Genomic DNA, 21,068 nt, shown 5'->3' on the forward strand with positions numbered 1-21,068 from the left:
CGTACAGACATGTACCTCAATTTTACGTACATAAATCGACCACAAATCAACGTAGAGACATCAACCCCAATTTTACGTACAGACATCGACAATGATTTTACGTACAGAAATCGACCTTGTTTTGACGTACATACATCGACCTAGTTTTCACGTACAGACATCGACCCCGTTCTTACATACAGACATATATCTAGTTTTTTACGTACAGAGATCGACCTAGTTTTTACGCAAGACATCGACCCCGATTTAACGTACAGACATCGACCCCGTATTTACGTACTGACATCGACCTAGTTTTTACGTACATAGATCGACTCCGTTTAACGTACCAACATCGACCCCGTTTTTACGTACATACATCGACTCCGTTTTTATGTAAAGATATCGACACCAATTTTACGCAAAGACAACGATCCCGATTTCACGTACAGACATCGACCCCAATTTTACGTACAGTCATCGACCCCGTTTTTACGTACATACATCAACCTCGATTTTACGTACAAACATTGACCCCGATTTTACGTACATACATCGACCCCGATTTTACATACATACATCGACACCGATTTTACATACAGACAACGACCCCGATTTTACGTACAGACATTGACCTAGTTTTGAGGTACAGATATCTACCCCGTTTTGACGTACAGATATCGACACCAATTTTACGCAAAGACAACCACCCCGATTTCACGAATAGACATCGATCCCGTATTTACGTACAGACATCGATCCCGTATTTACTTACAGACATCTACCTTGTTTCTACGTACAAACATCGACCCCGATTTAACGTACATATATCGATCTCGATTATACGTACATACATCGACTCCGATTTTACATACTGTACATACATTGACCCGATTTTACGTACAGTCATCGACTCCTATTTTACGTACAGACATCGACCTCTTTTTACGTAAAGACATCGACCCCCTTATTACATACAGATATCGACTCCGCTTTTACGTACAGACATCGACCTAGTTTTTACGTACCGACATCGACCCTGATTTTACATACAGACATCGACCTAGTTTTGACATACCGACATCAACCTCGATTTTACGTACAGACATTGACCCTGATTTTACGTACATACATCGACCTCGATTTTAGGTACAGACATCGACATCGATTTTACGTACAGACGTCGACCTAGTTTTGACGTACAGACATTGACCCCGATTTCACGAACAGACATCGATCCCCTATTTACGTACAGACATCGATCTCGTATTTATGTACAGATATCGACGCCGTTTTTACGTACAGACATCGACCCTGATTTTACGTACATACATCGATCCCGATTTCACGTACATACGTCGATCCCTATTTTACGTACAGAAATCGACTCCGTTTAACGTACCGACATTGACGCGGATTTTATATACAGACATCGACCTAGTTTTTACGTACAGACATCCACCTAGTTTTTAAGTACAGCCATCGGCCTAGTTTTTACTTACAGACCTCGACATAGTTTTTATGCAATGACAGCGACACCGACTTTACGTACAGATATGGACCCCGATTTTACGTACATACATCGACCCAGTTTTTACGTACAGACATCGACCACGCTTTTACGTACAGACATCGACCCCGTTTTTACGTGCAGACATCGATCCCGTTTTGACGTACAGACATCGACCTAGTTTTGAACTACAGACATCGACATCGATCCTGATTTTACGTATAGACATGTACCCCGATTTTACATACATACATCGACCCCGATTTTACGTACATACATTGACCCCGATTTTAGGTACAGACATCGACCCCGATTTTACGTACATACATCGACCCCGATTTTAAGTAAGGTCATCGACCCAGTTTTTACGTACAGACATTAACCTCGATTTTACGTACATACATCGACACCAATTTGACATACAGACATCGACCCCGATTTTAGGTACAGACATCGACCCCGATTTTAGGTACAGACATCGACTTAGTTTTTACGTACAGCATCGATTCTGATTTTACATACATTCATCGACCTAGTTTTGACGTACAGACATCGACCCCGATTTTACGTACAGACATCGACCTAGTTTTTACGTACCGACATCGACCTCGATTTTACGTGCAGACATCGACCCCGATTTTACGTACAGACATTGAACTAGCTTTGAACTACAGACATCGACTGCCTTTTTACGTACATACATCGACCTCGATTTGACGTACAGATATCCACCCAGTTTTTTTGTACAGACATCGACCTCATTTTTACGTACAGACATCGACCTAGTTTTGAACTACAGACATCGACTCCGTTTTTACGTACAGACATCGACCCATATTTATTAACAGACATCGACCTAGTTTTTACGTACAGACATCGACCCCGATTTTACATACAGACATCGACCCCGATTTTACGTACAGACATCGACCTAGTTTTGACGTACAGAAATCGACCGCTTTCTGACGTACAGACATCGACACCGATTTTACATAAAGACATCGACCCCGATTTCACGTACAGACATCGACCACGTTTTTACGTACTGACATCGACCCCGATTTAACATAGAGACACCGATCCCGATTTTAAGTACATACATCGACTCCGTTTAACGTACATACATCGACCCCGACTTTACGTCCACACATCGACCCAGTTTTTACGTACAGACAGCGACACCGTTTGACGTACCGACATCAACCTCGATTTTACGTACAGACATAGACCCCGATTTTACGTACATACAGCGACACCGTTTGACGGACCGACAACAACCTCGATTTTACATACAGACATCGACCCCGATTTTACGTACATACATCGACCCCGATTTTACGTACAGACATTGACCTCGATTTTACGTACATGCATCGACCCTGATTTTACATACAGTCATCGAACCCGATTTTATATACAGACATCGACCCCGATTTTACGTATATACATTGACCTCGAATTTACGTACATGCATCGACCCTGCTTTTACGTACAGACATCGACCTCGATTTTACGTACAGTCATCGACCCCAAGTTTATGTACAGACATCGACCTAGTTTTTACGTACAGACATCGACTCTGTTTTTACGTACAGATATCGACCTAATTTTTACGTACCGACATCGACCTCGATTTTACGTACAGACATCGACCCTGATTTTACGTACAGACATCAACCTAGTTTTGACGTACAGACATCGACACAGATTTTACGCAAAGACATCGACCCCGATTTCACGTACAGACATCGACCTAGTTTTTACGTACAGACATCGACACCGTTTTACGTACCGATTACGACCCCGATTTTACGTACAGAAATCGAAATAGTTTTTAGGTACAGACATCGACACCGATTTTACGTACAGACATCGACCCCAATTTTACGTACAGACATCAACCTCCCTAGTTTTTACATACAAACATCGACCCTGATTTTACATACAGGCATCGACCTAGTTTTGACGTACAGACATCGACCCCGTTTTTACATACACATAATACATCGACCTCGATTTTACGTATAGACATCGACCCCGATTTTAAGTGCAGACATCGAACCCGTTTTACGTACAGTTATCGACAATGATTTTACGTACAGACATCGACCTAGTTTTGAACTACAGACATCGACCACGTTTTTACGTACAGACATCGACCCTGATTTTACGTACAGACATGTACCTCGATTTTACGTACATAAATTGACCACAAATCAACGTAGAGACATCGACCCCAATTTTACGTACAGACATCGACAATTATTTTACGTACAGAAATCGACCTTGTTTTGACGTACATACATCGACCTAGTTTTCACGTACAGACATCGACCCCGTTTTTACATACAGACATATATCTAGTTTTTTACGTACAGAGATCGACCTAGTTTTTACGCAAGACATCGACCCCGATTTAACGTACAGACATCGACCCCGTATTTACGTACAGACATCGACCTAGTTTTTACGTACATACATCGACTCCGTTTAACGTACCAACATCGACCCCGTTTTTACGTACAGACATCGACTCCGTTTTTATGTAAAGATATCGACACCGATTTACGCAAAGACAACGATCCCGATTTCACGTACAGACATCGACCCCAATTTTACGTACAGTAATCGACCCCGTTTTTACGTACAGACATCAACCTCGATTTTACGTACAAACATTGACCCCGAATTTACGTACATACATCGACCCCGATTTTACATACATACATCGACACCTATTTTACATACAGACAACGACCCCGATTTTACGTACAGACATTGACCTAGTTTTGACGTACAGATATCTACCCCGTTTTGACGTACAGACATCGACACCAATTTTACGCAAAGACAACGACCCCGATTTCACGAATAGACATCGATCCCGTATTTACGTACAGACATCGATCCCGTATTTACTTACAGACATCGACCTTGTTTCTACGTACAAACATCGACCCCGATTTAACGTACATATATCGATCTCGATTTTACGTACATAAGTACATACATCGACTCCGATTTTACATACTGTACATACATTGACCCGATTTTACGTACAGTCATCGACTCCTATTTTACGTACAGACATCGACCTCTTTTTACGTAAAGACATCGACCCCCTTATTACATACAGATATCGACTCCGCTTTTACGTACAGACATCGACCTAGTTTTTAGGTACAGACATCGACCCCGATTTTACGTACAGACGTCGACCTAGTTTTGACGTACAGACATCGACCCCGATTTCACGAACAGACATCGATCCCCTATTTACGTACAGACATCGATCTCGTATTTATGTACAGATATCGACCCCGTTTTTACGTACAGACATCGACCCTGATTTTACGTACATACATCGATCCCGATTTCACGTACATACGTCGATCCCTATTTTACGTACAGAAATCGACTCCGTTTAACGTACCGACATTGACGCGGATTTTATATACAGACATCGACCTAGTTTTTACGTACAGACATCCACCTAGTTTTTACGTACAGACATCGGCCTAGTTTTTACTTACAGACCTCGACATAGTTTTTATGCAATGACAGCGACCCCGACTTTACGTACAGATATGGACCCCGATTTTACGTACAGACATCGACCCAGTTTTTACGTACAGACATCGACCACGTTTTTACGTACAGACATCGACCCCGTTTTTACGTGCAGACATCGATCCCGTTTTGACGTACAGACATCGACCTAGTTTTGAACTACAGACATCGACATCGATCCTGATTTTACGTATAGACATCGACACCAATTTGACATACAGACATCGACCCCGATTTTACGTACAGACATCGACCCCGATTTTAGGTACAGACATCGACTTAGTTTTTACGTACAGCATCGATTCTGATTTTACATACATTCATCATCCTAGTTTTGACGTACAGACATCGACCCCGATTTTACGTACAGACATCGACCTAGTTTTTACGTACCGACATCGACCTCGATTTTACGTGCAGACATCGACCCCGATTTTACGTACAGACATCGAACTAGCTTTGAACTACAGACATCGACTGCCTTTTTACGTACATACATCGACCCCGATTTGACGTACAGATATCGACCCAGTTTTTTCGTACAGACATCGACCTCATTTTTACGTACAGACATCGACCTAGTTTTGAACTACAGACATCGACTCCGTTTTTACGTACAGACATCGACCCTGATTTTACATACAGAAATGTACCCCGATTTTACGTACAGACATCGACCCCGATTTTACGTATAGACATCGACCTTGATTTGACATACCGACATCAACCTCGATTTTACGTACAGACATTGACCCTGATTTTACGTACATACATCGACCTCGATTTTAGGTACAGACATCGACCCCGATTTTACGTACAGACGTCGACCTAGTTTTGACGTACAGACATCGACCCCGATTTCACGAACAGACATCGATCCCCTATTTACGTACAGACATCGATCTCGTATTTATGTACAGATATCGACCCCGTTTTTACGTACAGACATCGACCCTGATTTTACGTACATACATCGATCCCGATTTTACGTACATACGTCGATCCCTATTTTACGTACAGAAATCGACTCCGTTTAACGTACCGACATTGACGCGGATTTTATATACAGACATCGACCTAGTTTTTACGTACAGACATCCACCTAGTTTTTACGTACAGACATCGGCCTAGTTTTTACTTACAGACCTCGACATAGTTTTTATGCAATGACAGCGACCCCGACTTTACGTACAGATATGGACCCCGATTTTACGTACAGACATCGACCCAGTTTTTACGTACAGACATCGACCACGTTTTTACGTACAGACATCGACCCCGTTTTTACGTGCAGACATCGATCCCGTTTTGACGTACAGACATCGACCTAGTTTTGAACTACAGACATCGACATCGATCCTGATTTTACGTATAGACATCGACACCAATTTGACATACAGACATCGACCCCGATTTTACGTACAGACATCGACCCCGATTTTAGGTACAGACATCGACTTAGTTTTTACGTACAGCATCGATTCTGATTTTACATACATTCATCATCCTAGTTTTGACGTACAGACATCGACCCCGATTTTACGTACAGACATCGACCTAGTTTTTACGTACCGACATCGACCTCGATTTTACGTGCAGACATCGACCCCGATTTTACGTACAGACATCGAACTAGCTTTGAACTACAGACATCGACTGCCTTTTTACGTACATACATCGACCCCGATTTGACGTACAGATATCGACCCAGTTTTTTCGTACAGACATCGACCTCATTTTTACGTACAGACATCCACCTAGTTTTGAACTACAGACATTGACTCCGTTTTTACGTACAGACATCGACCCTGATTTTACATACAGAAATGTACCCCGATTTTACGTACAGACATCGACCCCGATTTTACGTATAGACATCGACCTTGATTTAACGTACAGACATCGAACCCGTTTTTACGTGCAGACATCGATCCCGCTTTTACGTACATAAATCGACCACGATTTTACGTACAGACATCGACCTAGTTTTGACGTACAGATATCTACCCCGTTTTGACGTACAGACATCGACACCAAATTTGCGCAAAGACAACTACCCCGATTTCACGAATAGACATCGATCCCGTATTTACGTACAGACATCGATCCCGTATTTACTTACAGACATCGACCTTGTTTCTACGTTCAAACATCGACCCCGATTTAACGTACATATATCGATCTCGATTTGACGTACATACATCGACTCCGATTTTACATACTGTACATACATTGACCCGATTTGACGTACAGTCATCGACTCCTATTTTACGTACATACATCGATCCCGATTTTACGTACATACGTCGATCCCTATTTTACGTACAGACATCGACCTAGTTTTGAACTACAGACATCGACATCGATCCTGATTTTACGTATAGACATGTACCCCGATTTTACGTACATACATCGACCCCGATTTTACGTACATACATTGACCCCGATTTTAGGTACAGACATCGACACCGATTTTACGTACATACATCGACCCCGATTTTAAGTAAGGTCATCGACCCAGTTTTTACGTACAGACATTAACCTCGATTTTACGTACATACATCGACACCAATTTTACGTACATACATCGTCCCCGATTTGACATACAGACATCGACCCCGATTTCAGGTACAGACATCGACTTAGTTTTTACGTACAGCATCGACCCTGATTTTACATACATTCATCGACCTAGTTTTGACGTACAGACATCGACCCCGATTTTATGTACAGACATCGAACTAGTTTTTACGTACGTACAGACATCGACCTAGTTTGTACGTACAGACATCGGCCTAGTTTTTACGTACAGACATCGACCTAGTTTTTACGTACCGACATCAACCTCGATTTTACGTGCAGACATCGACCCCGATTTTACGTACAGACATCGAACTAGCTTTGAACTACAGACATCGACTGCCTATTTACGTACATACATCGACCCCGATTTTACGTACAGATATCGACCCAGTTTTTTCGTACAGACATCGACCTCATTTTTACGTACATACATCGACCTAGTTTTGAACTACAGACATCGACTCCGTTTTTACGTACAGACATCGACCCTGATTTTACATACAGAAATGTACCCCGATTTTACGTATAGACATCGACCCCGATTTTACGTATAGACATCGACCTTGATTTAACGTACAGACATCGAACCCGTTTTTACGTGCAGACATCGATCCCGCTTTTACGTACATAAATCGACCACGATTTAACGTCAAGACATCGACCCCGATTTTATGTACAGACATCGACAATGATTTTACATACAGACATCGACCTAGTTTTGACCTACAGACATCGACTTAGTTTTGAACTACAGACATCGACATCGGTTTTACGTACAGACATCGACACCGGTTTTACGTACAGATATCGACCCTAATTTTACATACAGACATCGACCTAGTTTTGACGTACAGACATCGACCCCGTCTTTACATACAGACATCGATCTTGTTTTTAACATACAGAGATCGACCTAGTTTTTACGTACCGACATCGACCCCTGATTGTACGTACAGACAGTGACCCCGATTTTACATCGACCTAGTTTTGACGAACATATATCGACCCCGTTTTGACGTCTTTTACGCAAGACGTCGACCCCGATTTGACGTACAGACATCGACCCCGTATTTACGTACAGACATTGACCTAGTTTTTACGTACATACATCAACTCCGTTTAACGTACCGACATTGACCCCGTTTTTACGTACAGACATCGACTCCGTTCTTACGTAAAGACATCGAACCCGATTTTACATCGACCTAGTTTTGACGGACATAATATGTCCGTCAAAACTAGGTCGACCCCGTTTTGACGTACAGACATCGACACCGATTTTACGCTAGACGTCGACCCCGATTTGACGTACAGACATTGACCCCGTATTTACGTACAGACATCGACCTAGTTCTTACGTACATACATCGACTCCGTTTAACGTACCGACATCGACCCCGTTTTTACGTACAGACATCGACTCCGTTCTTACGTAAAGACATCGACCCCGATTTTACGTACAGACAGCGACTCCGATTTTACGTATAGACATCGACCCCGTTTTGACGTACAGACATCGACACCGATTTTACGCAAAGACAACGACTCCGATTTCTCACACAAAACATCAAAGTGTACAGAATAGCTTTAAATCGCATTTGGAGACGTTTTAGACCATTTTGTCATTTTCGAAAAAACATGTTAACATAAAAACATCAAAGTGTACAGAATAGCTTCAAATCGCATTTGAAGACGTTTTAGACCATTTTGTGCATTTCGATGAAACTTGGTTACACAAAAACATCAAAATGCTTAAAATCACATTAGAAACCGTTTTAGACCATTTTGAGCATTTCGATAAAACTTTTCACACAAAAACATCAAAGTGCACAAAATAGCTTAATATGGTATTAAAAAAACCTCGATTTTACGTACATACATCGACACCAATTTTACGTACATACATCGACCCCGATTTGACATACAGACATCGACCCCGATTTTACGTACAGACATCGACCCCGATTTTAGGTACAGACATCGACTTAGTTTTTACGTACAGCATCGACCCTGATTTTACATACATTCATCGACCTAGTTTTGACGTACAGACATCGACCTAGTTTGTACGTACAGACATCGGCCTAGTTTCTACGTACATACATTGACCTAGTTTTTTACGTACCGACATCGACCTCGATTTTACGTGCAGACATCGACCCCAATTTTACGTACAGACATCAAACTAGCTTTGAACTACAGACATCGACTGCCTTTTTACGTATATACATCGACCCCGATTTTACGTACAAATATCGACCCAGTTTTTTCGTACAGACATCGACCTCATTTTTACGTACAGACATCGACCTAGTTTTGAACTACAGACATCGACTCCGTTTTTACGTACAGACATCGACCCTGATTTTACATACAGAAATGTACCCCAATTTTACGTACAGACATCCACCCCGATTTTACGTATAGACATCGACCTTGATTTAACGTACAGACATCGAACCCGTTTTACGTGCAGACATCGATCCCGCTTTTTACGTACATATATCGACCACGATTTAACGTAGAGACATCGACCCCGATTTTATGTACAGACATCGACAATGATTTTACATACAGACATCGACCAAGTTTTGACCTACAGACATCGACTTAGTTTTGACAAACAGACATTGACATCGGTTTGACGTACAGACATCGACACCGGTTTTACGTACAGATATCGATCCTAATTTTACATACAGACATCGACCTAGTTTTGACGTACAGACATCGACCCCGTCTTTACATACAGACATCGATCTTGTTTTTTACGTACAGAGATCGACCTAGTTTTTACGTACCGACATCGACCCCTGATTTTACGTACAGACAGTGACCCCGATTTTACATCGACCTAGTTTTGACGGACATATATCGACCCCGTTTTGACGTACAGACATCGACACCGATTTTACGCAAGACGTCGACCCGTATTTACGTACAGACATCGACCCCGTATTTACGTACAGACATCGACCTAGTTTTTACGTACATACATCGACTCCGTTTAACGTACCGACATCGACCCCGTTTTTACGTACAGACATCGACTCCGTTCTTACGTAAAGACATCGACCCCGATTTTACATCGACCTAGTTTTGACGGACATATATCGACCCCGTTTTGACGTACAGACATCAACACCGATTTTACGCAAGACGTCGACCCCGATTTGACGTACAGACATCGACCCCGTATTTACGTACAGACATCGACCTAGTTTTTACGTACATACATCGACTCCGTTTAACGTACCGACATCGACCCCGTTTTTACGTACAGACATCGACTCCGTTCTTACGTAAAGACATCGACCCCGATTTTACGTACAGACAGCGACTCCGATTTTACGTACAGACATCGACCCGTTTTGACGTACAGACAACGACCCCGATTTCTCACACAAAACATCAAAGTGTACAGAATAGCTTTAAATCGCATTTGGAGACGTTTTAGACCATTTTGTGATTTTCTAAAAAACATGTTAACATAAAAACATCAAAGTGTACAGAATAGCTTCAAATCGCATTTGGAGACGTTTTAGACCATTTTGTGCATTTCGATGAAACTTGGTTACACAAAAACATCAAAATGCTTAAAATCACATTAGAAACCGTTTTAGAACATTTTTAGCATTTCGATAAAACTTTTCACACAAAAACATCAAAGTGAACAAAATAGCTTAATATGGTATTTAAAAACGTTTTAGATCTTTTTAAGCACTTCGACAAAACTTTTTCACACAAAACATCAAAGTGTACAGAATAGCTTCAAATCGCATTTGTAGACGTTTTAGACCATTTTGTGCATTTCGAAAAACTTGTTAACATAAAAACACCAAAGTGCTTAGAATAGCTTCAAATCGCATTTGGAGACGTCTTAGACCATTTTATGCATTTCGATGAAACTTGGTTACACAAAAACATCAAAGTGCTTAACATCACATTAGAAACCGTTTTAGACCATTTTGAGCATTTCGATAAAACTTTTCACACAAAAACATCAAAGAGCACAAAATAGCTTAATATGGTATTTGAAAACGTTTTAGACCATTTTGAGCATTTCAATAAAACTTTTTCAAACAAAACATCAAAGTGTACAGAATAGATTCAAATCGCATTTGAAGACGTTTTAGACCATTTTGTGCATTTCGAAAAAAACTTGTTAACATAAAAACACCAAAGTGCCTAGAATAGCTTCAAATAGCATTTTGAGACGTTTTAGACCATTTTGTGGTTTTCGAAAGAACTTGTTAACATAAAAACACCAAAGTGCTAAGGATACCTTCAAATCGCATTTGGAGACGTTTTAGACAATGTTGTGCATTTCGATGAAACTTGGTTACAAAAAAACATCAAAGTGCTAAAATCACATTAGAAACCGATTTAGACCATTTTGAGCATTTTGATGAAACTTTTCACATAATAATTTTTTAATTTTATAGAATGGAAATTTTGACCATTTTTAGAAAAAAAATCCTATGGTCCCCAGCAGCGAAATTTTCAAAAAATCGCCAAATTTCGACCCTTTTATTTTTTGACATAACTAGATACGATGGCTCTATAAGATGATGCTAACCCAATATATTTGCATAAATGCCAATATTATAGCATAATTATTGAATTTTAAAAAGTGGAAATTTTGACAATTTTTCGAAAAAATTCCTTCCGCAGGGAAATTTTCGCAAAAATGGCCAAATTTCAAACCTTTTATTTTTTGACATAACTAGTTACTATGGCTCTATAAAATAATGTTAGCACAATATATTTGCAAAAATGGCAATATTATAGCATAATTTTTGAATTTTAAAAAGTGGAAATTGTTTCCATTTTTCAATAAAATTCCACTGGTCCCCCGCAGAAAAAATTTTCGAAAATTGCCGAATTTCGACACTTTTATATTTTGATGTAACTAGTTACTATGGCTCTATAAGATGATGTCAACACAATAAATGTGCATAAATGGCAATATTACAGCATAATTATTGAATTTTAAAAAGTGGAAAATTTTTCCATTTTTCGACCCTTTTGTTTTTTTACATAACTAATTACGATGGCTCTATAAGATGATGTTAACACAACATATGTGCATAAATGGCAATATAATAGCATAATTTTTGAATTTCAAAAAGTGGAAATTTTGGCAATTTTTCGAAAAAATTCCTATGGTCCCCCGCAGCTAAATTTTCAAAAATTTGCCAAATTTCGCCCTTTTATTTTTTGACATAACTAGTTACTATGGCTCTATAAGATGATGTTAGCACAATATATTTGCATAAATGCCAATATAATAGCATAATTATTGAATTTTAAACAATGGAAATTTTGACCATTTTTCGAAAAAAAAATCCTATGGTCCCCCGCAGCGAAATTTTCCAAAAATTGCTAAATTTCGACCGTTTTATTTGTTGACATAACTAGTTACGATGGCTCTATAAGATGATGCTAACACAATATATTTGCATAAATGCCAATATAATAGCATAATTATTGAATTTTAAAAAGAGGAAATTTTGGACATTTTTCGAAAAAATTCCTATGGTCCCCCGCAGGGAAATTTTCGCAAAAATGGCAAAATTTCAAACCTTTTATTTTTTTACATAACTAGTTACAATGGCTCTATAAGATGATGCTAACCCAATATATTTGTATAGATGCCAATATTATAGCATAATTATTGAATTTTAAAAAGTGGAAATTTTGTCAATTTTTCGAAAAAATTTCCTATGGTCCCCCGCAGGGAAATTTTCGCAAAAATGGCAAAATGTCAACACTTTTATTTTTTGACATAACTAGTTACTATGGCTCTATAAGATGATGTTAGCACAATATATTTGCATAATTGGCAATATTATAGCATACTTTTTTAATTTTAAACAATGGAAATTTTGACAATTTTTCGAAAAAAAAATCTTATGGTACCCCGCAGCGAAATTTTAGAAAAATCGCCAAATTTCGACCCTTTTATTTCTTGAGATAACTAGTTACGATGGCTCTATAAGATGATGCTAACACAATATATTTGCATAAATGCCAATATAATAGCATAATTATTGAATTTTAAAAAGTGGAAATTTTGGCCATTTTTCGAAAAAATTCCTATGGTCCCCCGTAGGGAAATTTTCGCAAAAATGGCCAAATTTCAAACCTTTTATTTTTTGACAAAACTAGTTACTATGGCTCTATAAGATGATGTTAGCACAATATATTTGCATAAATGGCAATATTATATAGGATATTTTTTTAATTTTAAACAATGGAAATTTTGACCATTTTTCGAAAAAAAAATCCTATGGTACCCCGCAGCGAAATTTTTGAAAAATCGCCAAATTTCGACCCTTTTATTTTTTGAGATAACTAGTTACGATGGCTCTATAAGATGATGCTAACACAATATATTTGCATAAATGCCAATATAATAGCATAATTACTGAATTTTAAAAAGTGGAAATTTTGGCTTTTTTCGAAAAAATTCCTATGGTCCCCCGTAGGGAAATTTTCGCAAAAATGGCCAAATTTCAAACCTTTTATTTTTTGACAAAACTAGTTACTATGGCTCTATAAGATGATGTTAGCACAATATATTTGCATAAATGGCAATATTATATAGGATATTTTTTTAATTTTAAACAATGGAAATTTTGACCATTTTTCGAAAAAAAAATCCTATGGTCCCCCGCAGCAAAATTTTACAAAAATTGCTAAATTTCGATCCTTTTATTTGTTGACATAACTAGTTACGATGGCTCTATAAGATGATGCTAACACAATATATTTGCATAAATGCCAATATAATAGCATAATTATTGAATTTTAAAAAGAGGAAATTTTGGACATTTTTCGAAAAAATTCCTATGGTCCCCCGCAGGGAAATTTTCGCAAAAATGGCAAAATTTCAAACCTTTTATTTTTTTACATAACTAGTTACAATGGCTCTATAAGATGATGCTAACCCAATATATTTGTATAAATGCCAATATTATAGCATAATTATTGAATTTTAAAAAGTGGAAATTTTGTCAATTTTTCGAAAAAATTTCCTATGGTCCCCCGCAGGGAAATTTTCGCAAAAATGGCAAAATGTCAACACTTTTATTTTTTGACATAACTAGTTACTATGGCTCTATAAGATGATGTTAGCACAATATATTTGCATAATTGGCAATATTATAGCATACTTTTTTAATTTTAAACAATGGAAATTTTGACAATTTTTCGAAAAAAAAATCTTATGGTACCCCGCAGCGAAATTTTTGAAAAATCGCCAAATTTCGACCCTTTTATTTCTTGAGATAACTAGTTACGATGGCTCTATAAGATGATGCTAACACAATATATTTGCATAAATGCCAATATAATAGCATAATTATTGAATTTTAAAAAGTGGAAATTTTGGCCATTTTTCGAAAAAATTCCTATGGTCCCCCGTAGGGAAATTTTCGCAAAAATGGCCAAATTTCAAACCTTTTATTTTTTGACAAAACTAGTTACTATGGCTCTATAAGATGATGTTAGCACAATATATTTGCATAAATGGCAATATTATATAGGATATTTTTTTAATTTTAAACAATGGAAATTTTGACCATTTTTCGAAAAAAAAATCCTATGGTACCCCGCAGCGAAATTTTTGAAAAATCGCCAAATTTCGACCCTTTTATTTTTTTAGATAACTAGTTACGATGGTTCTATAAGATGATGCTAACACAATATATTTGCATAAATGCCAATATAATAGCATAATTATTGAATTTTAAAAAGTGGAAATTTTGGACATTTTTCGAAAAAATTCCTATGGTCCCCCGTAGGGAAATTTTCGCAAAAATGGCCAAATTTCAAACCTTTTATTTTTTGACAAAACTAGTTACTATGGCTCTATAAGATGATGTTAGCACAATATATTTGCATAAATGGCAATATTATATAGGATATTTTTTTAATTTTAAACAATGGAAATTTTGACCATTTTTCGAAAAAAAAATCCTATGGTCCCCCGCAGCAAAATTTTACAAAAATTTCTAAATTTCGATCCTTTTATTTGTTGACATAACTAGTTACGATGGCTCTATAAGATGATGCTAACACAATATATTTGCATAAATGCCAATATAATAGCATAATTATTGAATTTTAAAAAGAGGAAATTTTGGACATTTTCCAAAAAAATTTCTATAGTCCCCCGCAGGGAAATTTTCGCAAAAATGGCAAAATTTCAAACCTTTTATTTTTTGACATAACTAGTTACAATGGCTCTATAAGATGATGCTAACCCAATATATTTGTATAAATGTCAATATTATAGCATAATTATTGAATTTTAAAAAGTGGAAATTTTGACCATTTTTCGAAAACATTCCTATGGTCCCCCGCAGGGAAATTTTCGGAAAAATGGCCAAATTTCAAACCTTTTATTTTTTGACATAACTAGTTTCTATGGCTCTATAAAATAATGTTAGCACAATATATTTGCAAAAATGGCAATATTATAGCATAATTTTTGAATTTTAAAAAGTGGAAATTGTTTCCATTTTTCAATAAAATTCTGATGGTCCTCCGCAGACAATTTTTTCGAAAATTGCCGAATTTCGACACTTTAATTTTTTGATGTAACTAGTTACTATAGCTCTATAAGATGATGTTAACACAATATATGTGCATATATATTGAATTTTAAAAAGTGGAAAATTTTTACATTTTTCGACCCTTTTGTTTTTTGACATAACTAGTTGCTATGGCTCTATAAGATGATGTTAGCACAATATATGTGCATAAATGGCAATATTATAACATAATTTTGGAATTTTCGAAAGTGGAAATTTTGACCATTTTTGAAAAAAATTTCTATGGTCCCCCGCAGGAAAATTTTCGAAAAATGGCCAAATTTCGACCCTTTTATTTTTTTATATAACTAGTAACTATGGCTCTGTAAGATGATGTTAGCACAATATATTTGCATAAATGGCAATATTATAGCATAATTTTCGAATTTTAGAAATTGGAAATTTTCTCCATTTTTCGAAAAAATTCCTATGGTCCCCGCAGGAAAATTTTCGAAAAAATGCCAAAGTTCAAGCCTTTTATTTTATATAATTTCTTACTATGGCTCTATAAGATGATGTTAGCAAAATATATCTGTATAAATAGAAATATTATAGCATAATTATTTAATTTTTAAAGTGGCAAATGTTGCCATTTTTCGACCCTTTTATTTTTTTGACATTACTAGTTACGATGGCTCTATAAGATAATGTTAACACAATATATGTGCATAAATGGCAATATTATAGCCTAATTATTGAATTTTAAAAGGTGGAAATTTTGACCATTTTTCGAAAAAAAATTCCTATGGTCCCCCGCAGGAAAATTTTTCGAAAAATGGCCAAATTTCGACCCTTTTATTTGTTGACATAACTAGTTACTATGGCTCTATAAGATGATGTTAAGCATAATTTTTTAATTTTAAAGAATGGAAATTTTGACCATTTTTTGAAAAAAAAGTCCTATGGTCCCCGTAGGAAAATTTTCGAACAATTGCCAACAGCGGGTGTTTCAGAAGGTCAGAATATAACGTGCAACGCTAGTGTTTTAAAGTAACAGAAAAACACAGAAAAACTCACGAAACAGTCAAACACCAGTCAAATTAACTACAGCACAGTCTTAAACAGATCATAAACATCAAAGTTTGTAGTTAGACCAGATTCAGCTCAGTCGAAAACAAGGAAAAATAGTGAAGTACAGAGCTCGAACAAAACACGTCCGTTCTCGACCACAGTTCGTTTTACATATATTATCTATATTTAGTCATCTGATAACATTTTTTTTACCACGCCGTTTTTAATAGTTTTTTAAAATGCCTCTCTATTTACAACATTTGTGTACAAAAGAATAAAGATTTTATTGTGTAATTTGAACTATAAGAAAGTGCTTATTTTCAACAAGCTTGTGTAACACAAATAAAATTCTAAAAAATATGAAACATAGGGGAAGCTATAGATCGATAATTATTGGAATGTATGATCAATAGAAATTTTTTGCCCCCACCTGGCCTTTAAACACGGGGAGATATCTGCACTTAAAACGGGGAGATATCTGTACTTAAAAACGGAGAGATATGTGTACTTAAAAACGGGGAGATATCTTTACTTAAAAACGGAGAATATCTGTACTTAAAATCCCTATCCCTATTTTACGTACATACATCGACCCCAATTTTACGTACAGACATCGACCCCGATTTTACGTACAGACATCGACCCGATTTTACGTACAGTAATCGACCCAGTTTTTACGTACAGACATCAACCTTGATTTTACGTACCGACATCGATCCCTATTTTACGTACATACATCGACCCCGATTTTTCGTACATACATCGACCCGTATTTATTAACAGACATCGACCTAGTTTTTACGTACAGACATCGACCCCGATTTTACATACAGACATCGACCCCGATTTTACGTACAGACATCGACCTAGTTTTGACGTACAGAAATCGACCGCTTTCTGACGTACAGACATCGACACCGATTTTACATAAAGACATCGACCCCGATTTCACGTACAGACATCGACCACGTTTTTACGTACTGACATCGACCCCGATTTAACATAGAGACATCGATCCCGATTTTAAGTACATACATCGACTCCGTTTAACGTACATACATCGACCCCGACTTTACGTCCACACATCGACCCAGTTTTTACGTACAGACAGCGACACCGTTTGACGTACCGACATCAACCTCGATTTTACGTACAGACATCGACCCCGATTTAACGTACATACAGCGACACCGTTTGACGTACCGAAAACAACCTCGATTTTACATACAGACATCGACCCTGATTTTACGTACATACATCGACCCCGATTTTACGTACAGACATTGACCTCGATTTTACGTACATGCATCGACCCTGATTTTACGTAAAGTCATCGACCCCGATTTTATGTACAGACATCGACCCCGATTTTACGTACATACATTGACCTCGAATTTACGTACATGCATCGACCCTGATTTTACGTACAGACATCGACCTCGATTTTACGTACAGTCATCGACCCCAAGTTTATGTACAGACATCGACCTAGTTTTTACGTACAGACATCGACTCTGTTTTTACGTACAGATATCGACCTAATTTTTACGTACCGACATCGACCTCGATTTTTCGTACAGACATTGACCCCGTTTTTACATAGAGACATCGACCCCGATTTTACGTACAGAAATCGACCCTGTTTTTACGTACAGACATCGACCTAGTTTTTACGTACCGACATCGACCTCGATTTTACGTACAGACATCGACCCCGATTTTACGTACAGACATCGACCTAGTTTTGACGTACAGAAATCGACCGCTTTCTGACGTACAGACATCGACACCGATTTTACATAAAGACATCGACCCCGATTTTACGTACAGACATCGACCACGTTTTTACGTACTGACATCGACCCCAATTTGCCATAGAGACATCGATCCCGATTTTAAGTACATACATCGACTCCGTTTAACGTACATACATCGACTCCGACTTTACTTCCACACATCGAACCAGTTTTGACGTACAGACAGCGACACCGTTTGACGTACCGACATCAACCTCGATTTTACGTACAGACATCGACCCCGATTTTACGTACATACAGCGACACCGTTTGACATACCGACAACAACCTCGATTTTACATACAGACATCGACCCCGATTTTACGTACATACATTGACCCCGATTTTACGTACAGACATTGACATCGATTTTACGTACATGCATCGACCTCGAATTTACGTACATGCATCGACCCTGATTTTACGTACAGACATCGACCTCGATTTTACGTACAGTCATCGACCCCAAGTTTATGTACAGACATCGACCTAGTTTTTACGTACAGACATCGACTCTGTTTTTACGTACAGATATCGACCTAATTTTTACGTACCGACATCGACCTCGATTTTACGTACAGAAATCGACCCTGATTTTACGTACAGACATCAACCTAGTTTTGACGTACAGACATCGACACAGATTTTACGCAAAGACATCGACCCCGATTTCACGTACAGACATCGACCTAGTTTTTACGTACAGACATCGACACAGTTTTTACGTAGAGACAGCGACACCGTTTTACGTACCGATTACGACCCCGATTTTACGTACAGAAATCGAAATAGTTTTTAGGTACAGACATCGACACCGATTTTACGTACAGACATCGACCCCGATTTTACGTACAGACATCAACCTCCATAGTTTTTACATACAAACATCGACCCTGATTTTACATACAGGCATCGACCTAGTTTTGACGTACAGACATAGACCCCGTTTTTACTTACACATAATACATCGACCTCGTTTTTACGTATAGACATCGACCCCGATTGTAAGTGCAGACATCGAACCCGTTTTTACGTACAGGTATCGACAATGATTTTACGTACAGACATCGACCTAGTTTTGAACTACAGACATCGACCACGTTTTTACGTACAGACATCGACCCTGATTTTACGTACAGACATGTACCTCGATTTTACGTACATAAATCGACCACAAATCAACGTAGAGACATCGACCCCAATTTTACATACAGACATCGACAATGATTTTACGTACAGAAATCGACCTTGTTTTGACGTACATACATCGACCTAGTTTTCTCGTACAGACATCGACCCCGTTTTTACATACAGACATATATCTAGTTTTTTACGTACAGAGATCGACCTAGTTTTTACGCAAGACATCGACCCCGATTTAACGTACAGACATCGACCCCATTTAGGGGCTCCACTTCCGAGAATATATTGGTAAAATCCGGGGTTCCTCAGGGATCAGTGATTGGGCCAATCCTCTTTAATCTCTTTGTATCCGATCTCCCCTCCTGCATTGAATCACAGATACAACAATATGCTGATGATACTCTCATATACAGAGCCATCAGAAACAAAAACAAAGATAAAGATAACCATAATGATAATGATGAAATGAGCTTACAGTCGGATCTTCATGCTATTAACAACTGGTGTGTGACGAACAAAATGCTACTAAATACTGACAAATGTTTTGTAATGCACATAACTAGATCTAACAGTCGCCTTGAACAAGCATGTGATTATTTTATTGGAGATGATAGATTGCCCGTTACGAATTCCATTAAATATCTTGGAATTCACCTGAATCGCAAACTCACTTGGGCTGATCATGTCCAATATGTTAAATCCAAATCTAATCGCATGTTTGGTTTTGTGAGACGTATTGTCAAATGTCGTGATAAAGCTATTATATTGCGACTATATATATCGTTAGTTAGACCATATATTGATTACGGTTTACCTGCCTGGATCCCCTTTCTTAAAAAAGACATCGCTGCTCTTGAAGCTGTCCAAAGGAGGGTC

Source organism: Antedon mediterranea, chromosome 8 (genome assembly GCF_964355755.1).
Source record: "Antedon mediterranea chromosome 8, ecAntMedi1.1, whole genome shotgun sequence".
Lineage (NCBI taxonomy): Eukaryota > Metazoa > Echinodermata > Crinoidea > Comatulida > Antedonidae > Antedon > Antedon mediterranea.